The following is an 8215-nucleotide window of genomic DNA, read 5'->3' on the forward strand; positions in this document are numbered from 1 at the left end:
GCGATCAGGGAAAAAACATTCCTCTCATCAGAAAAAAAATTTTCTAATTTGATAATCATTATTTCATCAAGGTAAACAATAACAAATTGTCTGCACCAAGTAACAGCCACCATGGAAGAGAATATATAAGAAGCTCCTGCAGCAAGTCTTTCATAATTCAAGTACGTCACTCACCTTGAAAGAAACCCAGAAGCTCAACCCACCAACACCATGGTCAGCTCCTGTTGTGGCTCCACCTGCTCTGGCCAGAGCTGTAGTTCTGCCTGCTGTTCCTCCTGCTGCTTCCAGCCTGCCTGTTACCAGAGCACCTGCTGCAGAACCAACTGCTACAGGCCCACCTGCATTGCATCCACCTGCAGCTGCCCCAGGTGCTGTGGGTCCTGATGTTGCAAGCCCTGCTGCCGCCCCAGCTACTGTGTGTCCAACTGCTGCTGCCCTAGCTGCTGTGTGTCCAAGCTTCTGTAGACCAAGTTATTGCCAGCCTGTGTGCTGCCAATCAGCCTGCTGTCGCCCTTCCTGCTGCCAAACCACTTATTGCTGCACAACTTACTGCTGCCCCAGCTGCTATATTTCTAGTTGTTGCCAGCCCTGTTGCCTCCCCAGGTGCTGTGTGTCCAGCCTCTACCAACCCTGCTGCCGGCCCAACTGTTGTGTGTCCAGCTGCTGCCAGCCCTTCTGCCACCGTAGCTGCTGTGTCTAGCTGCTGCCAGCTCTGCTGCTGCCCAGCCTGCTGGAGGTCCTCCTGCTGCTGAAAATCCTGACTTGTTTGCATTAAAAGCATAAAAACAAGTTCATCACTCCTTTTCCTCTTATGAATCTGTGAAATTATGCTCATTAATACCAATCAACTAAAGATGAGTCACAGAAGACTAATGCTTACTATGTAGTCTGGTCTTTTTTTTTTTTTTACCTTGTCTCAGACACAAGCTGTCTATTAACCCTTAATGTGCCGATTAACAAAATAAACCTTCATCATGTCTTTTCATGCAGAATTCAGAAACCACTGGATAGAGGAAATCATAGAGCTTTACATCTAAAAAAGAAGCTGAGGGATCATTGAGTTCAACTTCTGTGGAAGAACCCTTTTAACCTGACAGCTTCACTGTGAAAACATCCAGAGTGACCCTAATGAATCTAGAACTAAAAGCAATGATGTGTCCATCCCATATTTCTTCTCATCATTTCCTCATGTAATATTGCTTGTATATTTCTCAATAAAGCTCCAGTTTTCAAATAATTGAAAAAATTGACATAGCTCATCCTTCTATTGTATGTTTTCATCAATAATTTTTGTCTATTATCATGTCTATGCAGGTACTAAAGTCAGACCAGTATTTACAGTGTTAGAATAACTCACGGTGTCATTGTGGGAATCAGATAAGGTAATACACAAAATTTATTTTTCAAACTTTAAGATGCTACATAAATGTTAGCTATAACTATTATAGTTACATTTTCAATAACTGGTGCCCTAGTGTCAGGAAAACCTGAATTCAAATCTGGCCTCAGACACTTATTAGTTCTGTCACCCTGGAGAAGTTATTTAATCCTGTTTGCCTTGGTTTCTTCTTCCGCAAAATGAGCCAGAGAAGGAAATGGCAAACCACTCCACCATCTTTGCCAAGAAAACCCAAAATGGGGTCACAGAGAGTTGGAGATCAAAATGAAACAACTGAACAAAGAAGTCACAATATCCCTTTATACATTCAATGAATTTGATCATTAAGACTATGAAAAAACAGTTTTGAGCAATATAATAACTGTCAAAGGAGAACAATTTTCCCCTTTTAATAAAGGTGTTTCAGGTAAGAACATATGTGACTCATTATAAAACATTTAGTAGACTATACTGCATGCATAGCAATGATTCCCAATCCAATGGATCCATCTGACAGTCATGCAGAATTGTTATAGATCCTTATTTCTTGGTTAAGTTTTTTTTTGCATAATTGACAAAGGGAATCATGACCTGTAATTACAATAAGATGTTATGCTTCAAGTCAGCTTTTTTTTTTAAAAGAAAAAAAGGTATTTTTTTTTCCAGTTACATGTAGAGATAGTTTTCAGCATTTGTTTATATAAGATTTCCAATTTCAAATTTTTCTCCCTCCCTTCCCTCCCTCCCCCCTCCCCTAGATAGCAGGCAATCTGATATAGGTTTTATATATATATATATATATATATATATATATATATATATATATATATGTATGTATATATATATGTATGTATATATATATATATATATTCAAGCCAGCTTTTACACCTTACAGCTTTTTCACCTTCATCAAGAAGCTTCTTAATTCATCACTTTCTGCCAAAAGAACCTTCCTCTAAGTCTCACCAACTCTTGTTGGATTGATACCCACTTCTTTTCTCCCCTTCTTTTCCTCTCTCTCTCTCTCTCTCTCTCTCTCTCTCTCTCTCTCTCTCTCTCTCTCTCTCTCTCTCTCTCCCTCCCTCCCTCTCTCATTAGGTTAGTAATTCATCAATTGTCGAAGATGTTAGCCATAAGTTCACAGTTCACAAAAAGTTTAAATAACATTTTTCCTAGTTCTATGATTTCATTGGTTATAGCGAATTTCCAATTAGGAAATTCTACCTAGGCAGACAGGCATCTGCTTTCCAACTTTTAGTTGTTAGAGATGAAGTGGCTTGCCCACTCTACCACAGTCAATATGTGTTAAAAGTGAAACGTGAACCCAAGTCTTGCTAACTCCAAGATAAGATATTTTTGCAATGTTATAAAGATAACTCTCACATATCTTCAAGAAAAATGACAAGAAGTTTACATAATAGTTCAGGAAGCTAACAGGAGGTTTGAAAAGGCAGTAACTAAAGGCACAGACATATAAATGGTAAAGAAAAATTGTGACAGGACGTCAGAAGAGTAAAAGATCAAATGAGACTGAGGTGAACAGGTAAGTATATATAGAGGAAATAGGGTTAGAGGTGAACTTTAAAGGAGGGGGAGGGTTTCCATAGGTATGGAGGGTAGATTATTCTAGCCAGGCAGACAGCTGTGGTAAAAACTAAACAAAAAACCATCAACAATAAAACAATAACACAGAGAAGACCAGAATGTGTCCAGAGAAAAGAACTACAACTAGAGAAGAAAGTTCATGTTGTATTATCTATATGAAATAGACATCAAAGGTGAGATGATATTCCACATGATGCTTACTTTGAAAATAAGTCCAAGTAAATGACCTACTAGGAGACATATGACTCTAGGTCCTTCCTAGATGCAACTAGACTATTAGATATGAATAATGCTGATTAATGTTTGGGTAGTAATTATGGAACACTTTGAAGTCAGAGCATAAAATTATGACTTCAGGCTAAATTGGTGAAGGGCAATTTTATTTCAGTAAGGAAATAAGTTATTTTTGTTGTTTTTGTCTTTAATGAGTTTGGGAATGCTTCAGTGACAACCTCACAACTACCTAACCAATCCAGTGCTCTCATTTCATGAGACATAATCATAAACAAGGAAAAGGGTCTGGATTCTAGGGGACTAACAGCACCGTGTCAGGATATATAAAGGGTACAGAACAGGACAGAACATCCAGACCTGAAAAGTCAACTCTTCCATCTTACCTAGCCCAAACCAGAACCAACCAATACCATGGTCAACTCCTGCTGTGGCTCTGTCTCCTCTGGCTGTTGCCAGCCCAGCTGCTGTCAGTCCAGCTGCTGCCAGCCCTGCTGCCCTCCCAGGTGCTGCCTGCCAGTCTCCTGCCAAACCACTGTGGTGCGCCCAGTGAGCTGTGTGCCCAGGTACAGCCGCCCCATCTGTGACACCTGCTGCAGCCCTCGCACCTGTGACCCCTGCTGTGTGCAGCAGGGCTGCTGCTGCCCCATCTCCTGCTGCCCCACCTCCTGCACAGCTGTGGTCTGCAGACCCTGCTGCTGGGCCTCCACCTGCTGCCAGCCCATCTCTGTGCAGTCTCCTTGCTGCAGACCCCCCTGCTGCCAGCCAGCCCCCTGCCGCACCACCTGCCGATCCACCTGCTGCTGAGCATCTGTGCCCCTTTGAGTCTTCCAAGTCAGATTGAAAATAATGCCTCATGAGGTGCCAATGTTCATCATTACATTCTTTACTCAGGCAGTACCCAGGCTACCCAGACCTTTTCTGTGCATCAAATGACAAATTCTCACTTCTCCATTCATTAAGATTTGGAATCAATTTCTAGCAGCAAATGGGTCATTGGGAATTACCTAGATGGGTTTTCCAAGTTCATCCCAACAGGTTCTGATCTTCCTTCATTTTCAATGGCATCCTGAGTTCCAATGTATCTATTAATTTCTATGAAGGGTCTTCTACATGGTATTGCCCATTTGTTTTCAATAAACATTTTCCTGGTGTAGCAAATACTCTTCTCACTTGAAATTCTTCATGTGTGTGCTGTATTCACTCTGCTTTACCTAGAGCACCATTTGAAAGAATGCCAAAGATCTCAGGCAACATCATATTGTCAAACACACTCATTTTATAGGTGAGGATTCTGAGGTTCAGAAGGAGGGACAGACTTGCTGAAGGATATTGTAACGATTGGAATGATGCCACCTGCTGGAGACTTACTGTAGGAAAGCCCCGCCATGAGGAGAAGGCGCCTGGGGGCAAGACATGTAGCTTTTCTTTGGCATCAGGAAGTGATGTTTGCTGGTGGGAGGAAGAGGGGGCGAGGCTGGCTCTCTAGCTGGCTTTCGTGAGGATTCTGGTGGAGAGCAGAGCTAAAGATGTGCTCTCTCTTTGTTAGATAGATGAATCTAGGCCTTTCTCTCTCTCTTCACCAAATTCTTATTCTCCTTAATAAATGCTTAAAAGTCTAACTCTTGCTAAAGTTTATAATTTATTGGCGACCACTCATTAGATATTTTAGACAGACTAGCTGGAATTTTAGCCCCTTACAATATGTAGAGGCAGAATTTGAACTTAGGTCCTCTGGTTCTTATTAGAGTGTTCTTTCCTCTATATTTTATTTACTTTAAGCTTCATAGAATCACCACATTCTAATAAAAGTTTGACATTGTGTTAAGTATTTTGTTGATCAGTCATTTTTCAGTATTTCTGACTCTTCATGACCCCATTTAGGGTTTTCTTGGTAAAGATACTGGAGTGGCGTTGCCATTTTCTTCTCCAGCTCACTTTACAGATGAGGAAACAATATTGGAGACCACATTTGAACTCAGGAAGGTGAGTCTTCCCAACTACAGCCTAGTGCTCTGCCTACTGTACCACCTACCTGCCCCAATATCAAGTATATTCCCAGATAATTTCTCACTGGTGTGATCCCTTGCAATTCTCTGGGTAATATACAATTCTTTCCTTTTCATTCCTTTTACTAACTTGAGGAAAATCTGAAATGAAACCCAGGATGAATCTTCCTCTAAAGGATAAGAAGCATATGTTATGTAATATTAAAGTCATTTGGGAGCAGCTAGGTGGTACAGTGGATAAAGCACTGGCCCTAGATTCAGGAGGACCTGAGTTCAAATCCGGCCTCAGACACTTGACCCTTACTAGCTGTGTGACCCTGGGCAAGTCACTTAGCCCTCATTGCCCTGCAAAAAACAAAACAAAACAAAAACAAAAAAACTCCACCATTTGATAATAAATAGTTGAATATAACAGCTCAGGAAGTTAATTCTGTGCTGCATGCAAAAATATACAACCTAAGACTAAAAAGGCAATAGTTTTCTTGTACCTTGTCCTGGTCAAACTAGGAATATAATAACCTCCTCAAAGTTCATGACATAGTGGTGGTTATGACTATCAATCAGGACCATAGATTTGGATCTGGAAAAAAGGCCTTAGAGGCCTTTGAGTCCTATTCCCTTATTTTACAGATGAGGAAACTGAGGCTCAGAGAAGTTAAGAGACTTGTCCAGAATCACATACTTAATGAGTACTTGGAATGAAATTTGAACCCAGGTCTTACTGACTTTGAGTTCAGTTCTCTATCTACTGCTCTACAGTGGGTAGGGATGGAGGGCAAGGAGAAAATGACAAAGCTGGAGAGTGCTAGCCAAGGTGATATACCACAGGGACTTCCTAACCACTTGGGAGGGAGCCTAAAAAGCAGGTAGACTTGGGACCTGGTAGTCCCATTTACTAGGGAAATATCCTGATCAGAGTAACATAACTGTTATTTACAAAGAAATAGATGGAGTAGTATACTGTTGCAGACTGACTCTACTTTGAAACTGTCATGGTGACTACCTTGATAGAGAAAATGAGAGATTAAGAACTCTTTCAAGTTCTGGTAAAAACAAGAAGGTAAGATACACAAGAACCAATCAGAAATACCAATATCCCCACCTTTTGGAAATGCTTCAGGGCAGATGGTATATACAGTCTATTAAAATGGGCAAACCACACTTGTTAGTGAAATATACTGGAGATGGAGAGTATTTATTTAGTATTTAGTATGTGATAGGCACTGTGGGAAGTACTATGCTAAGCTCTGGGAATAAAAGCAAGCAGGAATATAAATTCCTTGCCTTAAGGAGTTTATATTCTTATAGGGGAAGATGTACAATACATAAAGGAGAACTGAAAAGAAAGATTACACTGCTACAGCATAGTTACAAGGTGGCTAAGAAACAGTATGGAGTGCTGGATCCAGGTAAGATAAGGGAAAGAATCGCATATCAGAGCCCAGTATCTCAGAAGGATAGTGCAAGGTTTCAGAAAGGAGAAAATGGGTATAATTACTGGAAGAAGGCCTGGTTGTAATCAATAGAAGGTGAAGGTCCACTTCTCAGAGTCTCTTCCCAGGATCAAGACCCATTTCCATTAAAGTACTAGAGCATAGCAAAATTGCAAATATAATGCAATTGATAAGCAAGGATTATTCTGCTTTGTAACAACAATTCTGCCAGCTCCAAGTCATACAACAATGTATTGCCAGGACAGATCCAAGATATCCAGAGTACAAGCAGTAACCTAGTTGAATTTTCCCAACATTCTCCTACAAACAGCTTTAAAAAAAACTCCTCAAATTAGGGGCAGCTAGGTGGCGCAGTGGAAAAAACACCAGTCCTGGATTCAGGAGGACCTGAGTTCAAATCCGACCTCGGACATTTGACACTTACTAGCTCTGTGACCCTGGGCAAGTCACTTAACCCCAGTTGCCACACAAAAACAAACAAACAAACAAAACCCTCCTCAAATCAAATGTTGGAGTGACAGAGCCAACAAAAGGTGAGAGTGAGACATTTCTCCAGCCTAAGATAATTTAGGAGGTTGTCAAGAGAGGTCTGTAACATGCAGGAAGGGGCCATCACAGAATCTGGCAGAAGCAGAAGCATCTTCCAGAGTTATCAGTCCAGAGATGTAAGAGGGTTAGAAAACTGGCCAGAAAGAGATTACAAGGGACCCTTTGCTCACTCTGGGTGCTGCTGGTGCTTATTGGTAATTCTATTGCCCATAAGCAGTTCTAAGTCACAGTTTTGAAGTGAAGAAAAGCACTGCCAATAACAGTTCAAGGGTCAGGAAGAACACCAGTGTTTGTGCAGACCTGGATATCAGTGACCACACCCCTTCCAGGATAATACCATCCTGGAAGCATCAAAAACTTGCATACCCTCAGAACTAGCTCTGAAAATAAAAGCATAAAACAGGCTGAAGCTTGGCATAGTGCTTCCTTAACCCAAGGGGAACAGAGCCTAATTTTAACATAGAATGCAAAGTAAAAAAATAGCCTATGAAAATAAGCAAATGACAAAAAAGACCTTAACCATAAAAATTTACTGTGGTGACAAGGAAGATCAAGACCCATACTCAGAAGACAATATTATCAAAGCAGCTACAAGAAAAGTGTCAAAGTAAAAGTCTGAATTGGACATAGGGCTAGAAAGGATATCTGGAAAAGTTAAAAATAAAAAAGAGATAAGAGTGGTAGAAGAAAAATGGGAAAAGAAATGGGAGTGATGTAAAAACAGTATGAAAAGAGACCAAATTGAAATAGGTAATCAGGGAAACTACACTTTTCTTTTTTTCACATTGATTTTTTGAAATTTTGCATTCCAAATTTTCTTCCTCCCTCCCTCCTCACTCCTCCCTAAGAAATCAAGCAACTCAATATAAGTTATACATATGTAGTCATGCAAAATGTCTTCACATTAGTCAGGTTGTGAAAGAAAACAGACAAAATAACTTTAGAAAGAAGAACTAACAAATAAAATTATACTTCAATCTTTATTCAGT

At 40.4% G+C, this 8215-nt stretch overlaps 1 pseudogene; it reads left to right on the plus strand.

Moving 5' to 3' along the window:
- The first annotated feature begins 210 nt into the window (after nucleotides 1–210).
- LOC122755393 lies at nucleotides 211–4335 on the plus strand (annotated as a pseudogene).
- Nucleotides 4336–8215: the final 3880 nt, after the last annotated feature.

This window comes from Dromiciops gliroides, chromosome 4 (assembly GCF_019393635.1).
Source record: "Dromiciops gliroides isolate mDroGli1 chromosome 4, mDroGli1.pri, whole genome shotgun sequence".
NCBI lineage: Eukaryota > Metazoa > Chordata > Mammalia > Microbiotheria > Microbiotheriidae > Dromiciops > Dromiciops gliroides.